Source organism: Salvelinus namaycush, chromosome 27, assembly GCF_016432855.1.
Source record: "Salvelinus namaycush isolate Seneca chromosome 27, SaNama_1.0, whole genome shotgun sequence".
NCBI lineage: Eukaryota > Metazoa > Chordata > Actinopteri > Salmoniformes > Salmonidae > Salvelinus > Salvelinus namaycush.
Window position 1 is genome coordinate 30,900,909 of NC_052333.1, and position 13,172 is coordinate 30,914,080.

The 13,172-nt window shown below is 41.6% G+C and overlaps 1 protein-coding gene across 2 annotated transcripts in view; it reads left to right on the forward strand.

The window, feature by feature from the left end:
- The first annotated feature begins 10,562 nt into the window (after window positions 1-10,562).
- LOC120022455 (protein capicua homolog) overlaps window positions 10,563-13,172 on the forward strand; it is a 32,567-nt gene continuing 29,957 nt past the window's right edge. For both annotated transcript variants that reach the window (XM_038966365.1, XM_038966366.1), the window contains exon 1: window positions 10,563-10,721. The gene's annotated coding sequence lies outside the window, so the exon portion shown is untranslated. The remainder of the gene's footprint in view (window positions 10,722-13,172) is intronic.

The following is a 13,172-nucleotide window of genomic DNA, read 5'->3' on the forward strand; positions in this document are numbered from 1 at the left end:
GGTGGCGGTGGTGTTATATTATGAACAGGCATAAGCTAAGGACAACTAACACAATTGTGTTTTATCGATGGCTATTTGAATGCACAGAGATACTGTGACGAGATCCTGAGGCCCATTGGCATGCCATTCATCTGCCGCGATCACTACCTGTTTCAGCATGATGATGCACGGCCCCATGTCACAAGTATCTGTACACAATTCCTGGAAGTTGAAAAAGATCCTAGATATTCCATGGCCTGCATACTCACAGGACATGTCATCCATTGACCATGCTTGGGATGCTCTGGATCGATGCGTACGATGGCATGTTCCAGTTCCCGCCATTATCATTGCATCCAGAACGACTTACAATAGTGAGTGCATACATTTTCAATGTCCAGCAATTTCACACAGCCATTGAAGAGGAGTGTGACAACATTCCACAGGCCATAATCAACAGCCTGATCAACTCTATGCGAAGATGTCGCGCTTGAGGCAAGTGGTCACACCAGATAGTGAATGGTTAAAAAAAAAAAAAAATTAGGGTGTCTGACCAACATGCTTGTATTCCCAGTCATGTGAAATCCATAGATTAGGGCCTAATATTCATATGCACTAAACAAAACAAAAACTACTTTCTAAGATTTGACTGAGTTACAGTTCCTATAAGGAAATCAGTCAATTTAAATTTAATCAAATATTTATGCTGTTAGCTAGCTTCACAACTCCGTTAATAATAACGTTGTGTCTTCATGTCGAGGTTTGTGCAGATGTAACTTTTCTTATATTTTTCTCCTGAACAACCTACAATGGCCATCTCACAAATGACTCTCGTGACAGCCATTGCAAAGTATGACTGGAACAAGTCATTTACAGTGCCTTCAGAAAGTTTTCATAACCCTTGACTTATTCTACATGTTGTGTTACAGCCTGAATTCTACACACAATAACCCATAATGACAAAGTGAAAACGTGTTTTTAGAAATGTTTGCACATTTACAGAAATATCTCATTTACATACATTACCGGTCAAAAGTTTTAGAACACCTACTCATTCAAGGGTTTTGCTTTATTTTTCTATTTTCTACATTGTAGAATAATAGTGAAGACATCAACTATGAAATAACTCATGGAATCATGTAGTAACCAAAAAAGTATTATACAAACATATGTTTGAGATTCTTCAAATAGCTACTTTTTGCCTCGATGACAGCTTTGCAGACTCTTGGCATTCTCTCAACCAGCTTCACCTGGAATGCTTTTCCAACAGTCTTGAAGGAGTTCCCACATGCTGTACACTTGTTGCCTGCTTTTCCTTCACTCTACGGGTCCGACTCAGCCCAAACTATCTCAATTTGGTTGAGGTCGGGGGATTGTGGAGGCCAGGTCATCTGATGCAGCACTCCATCATTCTCCTTCTTGGTAAAATAGCCTTACATAACCTGTTGAAATACAAATGATAGTCCCACAAAGCCCAAACCAGAATGCTGTGGTAGCCATGCTGGTTAAGTGTGCCTTATTCTAAATAAATCACAGACCGTGTCACCAGCAAAGCACCCCCACACCATAACACCACCTCCATGCTTTACGGTGGGAAATACACATGCAGAGATCTGTTCACCCACAGCGCGTCTCAGAAAGTCACGGCGATTGGAACCAAAAATCTCCAATTTGGACTTCAGACCAAAGGACAAATTTACACCGATCTAATGTCCATTGCTCGTTTTATTGGCCCAAGCAAGTCTCTTCTTATTATTGGTGTCCTTTAGTAGTGGTTTCTTTGCAGCAATTTGACCATGAAGGCCTGATTCACGCAGTCTCCTCTGAACAGTTGATGTTGAGATGTGTCTGTTACATGAACTCTGCAATTTCAGGGGCTGATAACTCTAATGAACTTATCCTCTGCAGCAGAAATAACTCTGGGTCATCCATTCCTGTGGCGGTCCTCATGAGAGCCAGTTTCATCATAGCGCTTGATGGTTTTTGCGAATGCACTTGAAGAAACTTTCAAAGTTCTTAATGTTCCGGATTGACTGACCTTCTTAAAGTAATGATGGACTGTTGTTTCTCATTGCTTATTTGAGCTGTTCTTGACATGATATGCACTTGGTCTTTTACCAAATAGGGATATCTTCTGTATACCGCCCCAACCTTGTCACACCACAACTGATTGGCTCAAACGCATTAAGGAAAGAAATTCCACAAATGTACTTTTTAAGAAGGCACATCTGTTAATTGAAATGCATTCCAGGTGACTACCTCATGAAGCTGGTTGAGAGAATGCCAAGAGTGTGCAAAGCTGTCATCAAGGCAAAGGATGGCTATTTGAAGAATCTCAAATATATAAAATATATTTTGATTTGTTTAACACTTTTTTGGTTACTACATGATTCCATATGTGTTATTTGATAGTTAATGTCTTCAATATTATTCTATAATGTAGAAAATAGTAAAAATAAAGAAAAACCCTTGTCCTAAAACTGTTCTAAAACTTTTGAATGGTACTGTAAGTATCAGACTAAAGCAGGAAGTACCAGTGACTCGCTCAATACGGAAGTGGACAGATGACGCGGATGCTACACTACAGGACTGTTTTGCTAGCACAGACTGGAATATGTTACGGGATTCATCCAATGGCATTGAGGAGTACACCACCTCAGTCATCGGCTTCATCAATAAGTGCATCGACGACGTCGTCCCCACAGTGACTGTACGTACATATCCCAACCTGAAGCCATGGATTACAGGCAACATCCGGATCGAGCTAAAGGCTAGAGCTGCCGCTTTCAAGGAGCGGGAGACTAATCTGGACGCTTATAAGAAATCCTGCTATGCCCTCAGATAAACCATCAAACAAGCAGTGTCAATACAGAATTAAGATTGAATCCTACTGCACCGGCTCTGATACTCGTCGGATGTGGCAGGGCTTGAAAACTATTACAAAGGGAAACCCAGACGCGAGCTGCCCAGTGACACGAGCCTACCAGATGAGCTAAATACCTTTTATGCTCGCTTCGAGGCAAGCAACACTGAAGCATGCACGAGAGCACCAGCTGTTCTGGATGACTGTGTGATAACGCTCTCGGTAGCCGATGTGATCAAAACCTTTAAACAGGTAAACATTCACAAAGCCGCGGGGCCAGAGAGATTACCAGGACGTGTACTCAAAGCATGCGTAGACCAACTGTCAAGTGTCTTCACTGACATTTTCAACCTCTCCCTGATCGAGTCTGTAATACCTACATGTTTCAAGCAGACCACCATAGTCCCTGTGCCCAAGGAAGCGAAGGTAACCTGCCTAAATGATTACCGCCCCGTGGCACTCACATCAGTAGCCATGCCGTGCTTTGAAAGGCTGGTCATGGCTCACATCAACAGCATCCTCCCAGACACCCTAGACCCACACAATTCGTATACCGCCCCAACAGATCCACAGATGACGCAATCTCAACCGCACTCCACACTGCCCTTTCTAACCTGGACAAAAGGAACACCTATGTGAGAATGCTGTTCATTGACTACAGCTCAGTGTTCAACACCATAGTGCCCACGAAGCTCATCACTAAGCTAAGAACTCTGGGACTAAACACATCCCTCTGCAACTGTATCCTGGACTTCCTGATGGGCCGCTCCCAGGTGGTAAGAGTAGACAACAACACGTTTGCCATGCTGATCCTTAACACTGGGGCCCCTCAGGGGTGTGCACTTAGTCCCCTCCTGTATTCCCTGTTCACCCACGACTGCATGGCCAAACACGACTCCAACACCATTAAGTTTGCTGACGACACAACAGTGGTAGGCCTGATCACAGACAATGATGAGACGGCCTATAGGGAGGTGGTCAGAGAACTGGCAGCATGGTGCCAGGGCAACAACCACTCCCTCAACATGAGCAAGACAAAGGAGCTGATCGTGGACTACAGGAAAAGGCGGGCCGAACAGGCCCCCATTAACATCGACGGGGCTGTAGTGGAGTGGGTCGAGAGTTTCAAGTTCCTTGGTGTCCACATTACCAACCAACTCTCATGGTCCAAACATACCAAGACAGTTGTGAAGAGGGCATGACAAAACCTTTTCCCCCTCAGGAGACTGAAAAGATTTGGCATGGGTCAAGCTCCCTGCCATCCAGGACCTATACAATAGGCGGTGTCAGAAGAAAGCCCATAACATTGTCAGAGACTCCAGTCACCCAAGTTATAGACTGTTTTCTCTGCTACCGCATGGCAAGCGGTACCGGAGCACCAAGTCTAGGACCAAAAGGCTCCTCAACAGCTTCTACGCCCAAGCCATAAGACTGCTGAACAATGGATCAAATTGGGGCATTGGGACCAATTGACCCCCCCCCCCCCTCCATTTTGTACACTGCTGCTACTCGCTGTTTATTATCTAAGCAAAGTCACTTCACCCCCACCTGCATGTACAAATTACCTCAACTAACCTGTACTCCCGCACATTGACTCGGTACTGGTGCCCCCTGTATATAGCCTTGTTATTGTGTTACTTTTTATTATAACTTTTTATTTTAGTCTACTTGGTAAATATTTTCTTAACTCTTATTGAACTGCACTGTTGGTTAACGGCTTGTAATAAGCATTTCACTGTAAAGTCTACACTTGTTGTATTCGGCTCATGTGACAAATAAAGTTTGATTTGATATTCACACCCCTGAGTCAGTACTTTGTGGAAGCACGTTTTGCGGCGATTACAGCTTTGAGTTGTCTTTGGTACATCTGTATCAGCTTTGCACATCTGGATTTGGGGATTGTCTCCCATTCTCCTAAATTCGATGGGGAGCGGCGGTGAACAGCAATCTACAAGTCTTTCCACAGATTTTCAATGGCAATCAAGTCTGAGCTTTGGCTGGGCAACTCAAGGACTTTTCACCATTCTTGTTCTGAAGCCGTTCAGGCGTTGCTTTGGATGTATGCTTGGAGTCATTGTCCTGTTGGAACGTACATTTTCGCCCCAGTCTAAGGTTGTTTGTACTCTGAAGCAGGTTATCATCAAGGATTTTCCTGTATTTGGCCCCATTCATTGTTCTCGTTATCCTTACCAGTCTCCCACTCCCTGACAGTGAAAAGCATCCCCGTAGCATAATGCTGCCACCACCATGCTTCACAGTAGGGATGGTGTTAGACAGGTGATGAGTTGTACCTGGTTTCCTCCAGACACAGCACTTTGCAATCAGGCCAAAGAGTTCAAGTGGTCTCATCAGACCACAGATTTTTGGGCTTTTATGATCGGAGTCTTTCATGTGCTTTCTTGCAAACTCCAGGCGTACCGTCGTGCCTTTTTCTCAGGAGTGCCTTCTGTCTGGCCACTCTCCCATAAAGCCCAGATCGACGAAGTGCTGTAGAGAATGTTGTACTTTTGGCCGGTTCTCCCATCTCAGCCAAGGAACTTCTGCAGTTCTGTCAGAGTGGTCATTGGGGTCTTGGTCACCTCCCTGAACAAAGTCCTTCTTGCCCAGTCTTTCAGTTTAGTCGGACGTCCAGCTCTAGGCAGAGTCTGGGTAGTTCAGTATTTTTTCAATTTCCCAATGATTGAGATCACTGTGCTCTTGGAAACTTTCAACACTCTAGCAAGTGTTATACCCTTCCCCAGATATATGCCTCATCACAATTCTATCTTGGAGATCTACGGACAGTTCCTTGGAGTTCACGGTATAGTTTCTGCTTTGACATGCACTGTCAACTGTGGGACTGCCAGGTGTGTTGCTTTCTAAATCATGTCCAAACAATTGAATTGGCCACAGGTGGACGCCAATCAAGTTTTAGCGACATTCAAGGATGACCAAAGGAAATTGGATGCACCTGAGCTCAGTTTGAAGTGTCATAGCAAAGGGGTGTGAATACTTGTGTAAATGAGATATTTCTGCATTACATTTTCACTACATTTGCTAAACATTTAAACATGTGTTCACTGTCATTATGGACTATTGTGTGTAGGTGGGTGATAGAAAATATTTAGTCCATTTTGAATTCAGGCTGTAACAACAAAATGTAGAATAATTTAAGGGGTATGAATATTTTCTAAATGCACTGTAGCTATTGTAATGGAAGTACTCAGACAGGAATTGAGTGTGCATGTATGTGTGTTTCTTTGAAGAGTGTAACTGTTTGTTTAAATCCTTTTGTATGGTGTTATTCCATATTCTATCTGTCTTGGGTGTCATTATACATCCTTCTCTATTCAGATTCCATCCCCTTGATTCTGTGACATTTTCAGACCCATCCATAACTGGACTCTTATTGCTGTGCTAAAATAGTTTTTTTTAACTTGAAAGCTAGTAAATATCACGACCAGCTAGCTCTTGTTGTTGAAGGCCAGTGAACATCACGACCAACCAAACTCCTTAACCGGGAAGTAGGCTACACTGAAAGATGCCGTAACTGACCTAGGATTTTCCCATGGCTTTCCTTAACTTGGAGACTGCCCCCCCTCTGCTGGTCATTTACGGTCCTGCCTTGAGACCAGTTCAGTAGTGTACTATGTCAGTGTTTCCAACCAGTAACGTACACAGGAGACGATACGATGGGAAATATCAGTACTATATTATTGAATACAAAATCATATTTAATTGTTTTACAGAGTTTTATGATGGTTATGTAATTATAACTAGTATATCGTTCTATAGTAAATACTAGATGAAATAGGACTGCAAAATACATTGTTAGGGCTAACTGTCCTCAAAATGGGGAGAAAGGGGCTGTTTGAGTCCAGAAATGTACAAAAAGTGTCCTTTAAACATGAAGATATGTCCTAATAAAAGGAAAAATGTCCTCAATTAGGATCATAAAGCCTAGTTTAGTTGTCCTAGAGAGAGATCAGGTGGCCACTCCATGTTCATTGAGGCAAAGGGTAAGAGGGGACATTCCGGACTTTAAAACATCCACTTTTTACGTTCCTTATTTGTGATATTTATCCTTTTATCCGAGAGACATGTAAGTGCTTAAAATAATATAAAAGCTACAACGCATTGCTTGTTACTTTAACTTGACTAAATATAAACAAGTCTGACACTCAAAACACATACCAAGAGGCATTTAGGGACAGACATACACATTTAAAATCTTAAGATAAAAAGGCTTTTATGATTGGACAATTACATAATAGATGCTGCATTGCCAAAATGTGTCTGAGGGGAAATGGCCTGTCTTGAGTCTGGATGTGTTAACATGCTTTTTTGCAGGACCTTTTGCAGGTTATTCAGAGAACTAGAAGATGGTCACGACAAAACTACCCAAAACCTCACCCGACCCTAGCCTTAGGAATATTGGATATTATATCACTCTAAAAACATTGCAGAATATCACCCTTTGATACCTTGCCGTGTTTAACGCTCCTTCTATTAGTCCTGACACTTCCTCTTGCTTTAGGACCTGTCCCAACAACATGTAAATGTATCTCCTCTCCTCTCTGCTCTTATCTCCCTGTCAGACTTCTCCTCCATCATCGTGTCTCACTGTCACCTCTCATTGGAGCGAATGTCATCAGGTGATCTCTCCCTGCTCTACATTTGCCAGTCTAACTTTCATGAAATCTTATGCAGAGCAGCTCACCAGGGGGGCTCCGTTCCACAAAAGTTGATTGACAGGACACTTTGAGTTGCCCGCTGGGAGGGTTTGTTGCCTGGCCCTAGGCTGAGGGCAGAGGTCAACATTCTGAGAAGAGATGGAGGCCGGGCCCGAAGAACAAGATCACAAAGACTGCTAATTATTCTCAGTTATGTGTGTCGCCGTAGTAACCCAATGTTTTACTCTCTCACTAACTCAACACAGACAGATAATGTTGTGTGTCAGCTAGTGGGTAAAGCAAGTACATTGTTTATTTTGTGCAACAAAAATATTGAAATTATTTATTTGACAGAACTTTTCTGTGATTGAGGAAACTAGTTGATTAATGGTAGCACTTAAAAAAAAAAAATTACAGTGGTTTTATAAAAAAACACTTCTACATAATTGGTAACTACATAACCCTAACATAATTTATTTATAATTAGTAGAAACAAATAAGTTATTCAAAGATTATTCAAATGTAATTAGCATTTTTGTAGTCAATATGCAACTATGTGCTGTAAAATAAAGTTATATCAATAGAACTGTGGGCCTTGTCTGCTTTGTGCAGGTCTATAGGCTTCAGATGGTATGCATCTATAGAACTCCAGCCTATTGCATTATGGGTTACATAGCGTACACTTGTCCTTGCCTTTATTTACATTGGTTTACATCACATATTGTTCTCTGCTATTTTTCGAAGCGACCTCCATTATAATCCTTTTCTGAACATAAGGTGATGGTTACATGGACCCAAGGTAAGCCTAACCTTGGAGTACAAAGCATGTTCAATGTACAGTTTACAGTGAAAGTACTTTTATTCCAGGGTCCTTGCAACCAATTGGAGATATAGACTGCATCAAGCCCCTTTTGTAAACAGAAACTCAAAGCCCAAGAGCTACTGTGTGCGTGAGAGCATACTTGTGTGCAGGAGTATGCTTGCGTGTGTGTGTATTTGTGTATTTAGGGAGAGAGATTGGCCTGGACAGCATGTGAGCCAGAGCCCTGTAATCGGGATTCATTACCAGTGTGTCATGTGAATGGGAGAGCTACTTTTCTAACCTGGCCAGACTCACCACTTGAACTCTGCCCACAGTAGCAGCATTGCATGTTAGTGCATGTTTACTGTATGCTATCTCCTCTCTGTCCATGCAGATATCCTCAGTGAGTCAGTGTCACAGAGGGATTGAGCTTTCCCACATAGCTATGCGTTTATGTAATGTGGATATAGGATTTTTGCTTTCCTACATGTAGTATTTATCATGCTCCTAAAAGGGCTCTGAGATAAGAACAGGATTAGGTGTAATGGGTTATGATGCAGCTATAATGCATTGTAAGACTTGTCATGCCCACGTATAGTCCCCTTGTAAAGCCTTATAATCATCACATAATGATTTTGACAAATTGCTTTTTAGAATGATTTGAAAATAGTATGAAATAATATAAGCCTTATTATAAGCCATTGTAATGTTATTATTCAGAGTTATAAACCATTATACCTGCAGGCTTCACTGTAGGTCAAATGTTACCAGATTACTCAACGAGCTCATTGAAAAACGAGAGATTCTGTATGATGTTTGCATCTCTATGTCACCGGCTTACGAAATCATTTCTCAAAGTTACTTCTCTCATATTCTGTTGTCCTACATTTCTGATGATGCGTAGACACTGTGAATGAACACAGACTGCTGAGAGACTGCAGTGCTCTACCCATCAAGGCATGGAACGGCTTGCATATCCCTGTGTGTGTGTGCATGTGCAGTATGAGTGTATGAGCCTGGTATGTAGGCCTATGCATGCGCATATATGTGTACGAGCTTGGCATGTGTGTATGCGCGTCCATGCATGCACGTATGTGTGTATGAACCTGCTCTGTGTGTGCGTGCACTTCCACGCACAAAGGTTACGTAACACCCTAACATGTTATAACTACATGGTATGTACGTGACAAACACACTTCATTGCCGCAGTAAGCAGAACTATAGTGTTGACCAAGACCAGTCCGCTCACCATCTGTACATGCAGGGAACAGTTGCACTGCTACAAACCAATCCATACGAACATGATACCTATCATCATTATGAAATGTTATAGAGGAATATATATGGCTCATTCCCTTTGGAACAGTAATCCTAGGTTTAGACTCATTTACTCTGGACCCTTCCTGTTTGGCTCAGCTGATGGCAACAAGCATGATGACCTCATCACAGTACTTGGTCATTGGCCTAGAGACCCTCTATCATTTGGCCAATCATAGATTGATTTGGTGACGTTAGCTTTATAGTCTATCGGTTGGATGGGGAGGCGGGACAAAGCGCGCACTGACGTCAACGATAGTATATAGAGCGCTGTGATTGGCTAGACTGGCTAATGTAAAGGAGAAGAATGAAAATATCAAAGGATACAATAGGGAAAAAACGATGGATAAAAAACGTATATTCGAAATAAATAACAAAAATGGACATTCATAATGTCTAGGTTTTCGATGTCACTTGCTTGAGCGCATTGATCAGCGAAAATAAACATATCTAAACTTTTTTCTATCCCATTCCCCTCCCCATTTACTTGCTGGTTGAACGTCACTTGCCTCTTCAATACTGGTCATGTAAGCTACAGGTTAAATGTTGTTGTTTTTTTTACAACAGATGTCCTTATATTACTACAACTGCAAAACCGAGCGTTAAAGAACATCAGGTCCCAAATTACAATTTTTATAGGACTGTTATCTCCGCTGTATGCGTTTGTAGATTGGTGAGGAGAGTTATTTTTATTCCATTCGCCCGCCTACTCCGTCAGCAGACCTCCCCTAAAGCACTATTGGATGCCGCAGCCCTGTCCTTAACAGCTGTTTGGTGTTTTGCCACAGCACGATTCGACTAAACACGGTGTCAATCAAATATACATTGCCATGTAGTTCCTTGGATTCATGAAATCTACTGGCTACTGTACTCAAATGTGTCCTCTGATTGGCTACATGGACTAGTGTCAAGGCTTTGGGCTTCATTCACCATTTTGCGACTGTAGAGTAGAATGTACAGAGCAGTCAGTAGTTATTCCTCCTTTAAGTTGCTTTACAGAAGAAAGATAATGTGACAGTCTGTTAAATGTCAACCCTGGATATCCGATTATAGGCCTAACGATTTCGCTACTGACTCGATAAATATCTGCATTGAAAATAATTTTGTGGTGAGTAAAACCTACAAATCTTTCTTCTGCAGCACTGCAGTAGCCTGTTTTGCTTTGTCGACCTGCTACGTTGTAGACGTTGCAAATAATAAGCACCCTCTATAACTACTAATACAATTATATTTTCATATTTTATAATACTCTACGGAGAGAAGTAAAGAGATGATTGGATGCCACACTTCATGAAAAGGGAGCGGTGCGGGTGGATTGTCAGCCTAAAACTTTTCCCCCAGATAATATTCAACGCCATAACTGCCATTATAAGACTGAGACTTCCTAGAAGTGTTTTTCTTAGGTTGCGATTGAAAGCAAACATTGAAGCAATCTGTATCACCTACATAGTTATTAGCTTTATTATCTCTACATAGGCTACTATTCGTGATACAAAATGTCTATTTGAATCTGTCCTTCGCCTGCAGGCTTGTGGGCCGCGTTTCTACGTTGTGTCCACAATTTTTACTTTTTATTGTAACTTAATGTACAACGTTGCAGTTTGCACTCGCCGGTAAATTAATTACTAAGTTGCATCCAGTAATGTCTACATTTTACAACGGTTGTCACGAATGAATTCGCAGCATAATTACTTTGGCTTCTGTCGCACGATGTAACGTTAATTACATATTGTTAGATTTAAGTAAGCCTAAATCTGTTTGTAATACCTTTTTATGAGTTGTTCCACAGCAACATATTTTGGAATACTAGGCCTTTAAATGTTTAATGTCCCGTGTTAAATGTTGCACGAAGAAGATTTTTCTAAGCGGCCTTGTGTTGTTAGACCTGCGTCACTGGACTTCACGGCCCTGTTGTGTAGTAAGCTGATAGTAATCGCAAAGCACTACGACCAATAAGAGTGGTTGACACATATACAGCACGGTAACGTTACTATTCAGCAAAACTAACAGTGACGCCGTTCTTGCATTCGTTTGCATCTAACAGTACTTCAGTTTAGGGTTGTAGTTTGTTTTTGATCTACATTCAGCCTAAGTACTTTGGTAGGCAGGCCCTACGTGAAGTTTGTAAATTATCCGGTAGTTGCACTATAGGTCAATATTCTCCAGTAGTTATCATGGTTTTATAGTTATGTATTGATGAATCGAAACTGTAGAGGTGTAAATTCACCCCACTGTGCACACACTGGTTGAATCAACGTTTTTCCCACGTCATTTAAATGAAATTACGTTTAACCAACGTAGACTATACTTTGAATTGACGTCTGTGCACATTGGGATGTTATGTGAATATTGATTTTCATTATGGTCACATAGGATATTACCACAAGTTCTCCAATTGTGACAAATGGCAATGTTATAACATGGTAATATGCTAAGTTTATACAGCATAGATATAGGCAACATATATATTTTTTTACCTTTATTTAACTAGACAAGTCTGTCAAGAACAAATTCTTATTTACAATGACGGCCTACACCGGCCAAACCCGGACGACGCTGGGCCATTTGTGTCCCTATGGGACTCCCAATCACGGCCGGTTGTGATACAGCCTGGATTTGAACCAGGGTGTCTGTAGCCTCTAGCACTGAGATGCAGTGTCTTAGACAGCTGCGCCACTCTGGAGCCCGAGTGAACGTTGACACAACAGAAGAGTGAACATTGACGCAATATTGATAAATGGATAAGGCTCATACATTTAGAAGGGAAATGCGTTGTTCCTTCATTTATCGAAATTGTTATGACACTCACCCACATACTTGCCGGTGTGCACTATTGAGTAAACAATGTGCACACTTCTAACTTGAAAAAAGTGAGTCAACAAATGACATTATGATGACAGTTCTTTGAACGCAATCTCAAGTCTCCCAAATATAATTTGCATAACACAGGTACCGGGTTGTAACTGTGTGTATTATCAAACAGCAGTTTACGTGTAGTGTGGTCAAAACAATACAGGTCTGTAGTTTCTCATTACAAGTGGATAGATACCTTGGAGTTCTGTAGAGCTAAATGAATTAAATTACTAGACGTACATGACATTGTAACAACCTAATATTCAATAAATATGATCATTTCTCCATGACATGTAGCATTAAATCCCAACGTGATAAAAGCAAACTCATACTCCACAATATCATTTTGTCTAGACTTTGATGTTTGTCTTTGGTCCTGCTTTGTTAGAGGATTAGATAGACTTTTTGTTGAATCACGGCGTTGTGTTGTCTGAAAGTCTGAGGCGCATGGGAACTGTGTGCTGGAACAAACGACCCAGAATGTAAGCATGATAGGCCTACAACACATGGCGCTGCCTGTTTCAATGGAAAACCCAAACCAAACCTGTTGGTTTTCAGTTCGTTTCTGTCATCAACATTTGTCAGCATTCAAGCAACATAGGTGTTTTCCCTGGCAGTGAAAAATGCCTCTAAATGAGAGAGTGGTTGTTGGTATGAAATCTAAGGAGAAAGAGAGGGCTAAAGAGAGAGGATAATGAAGTAGCAG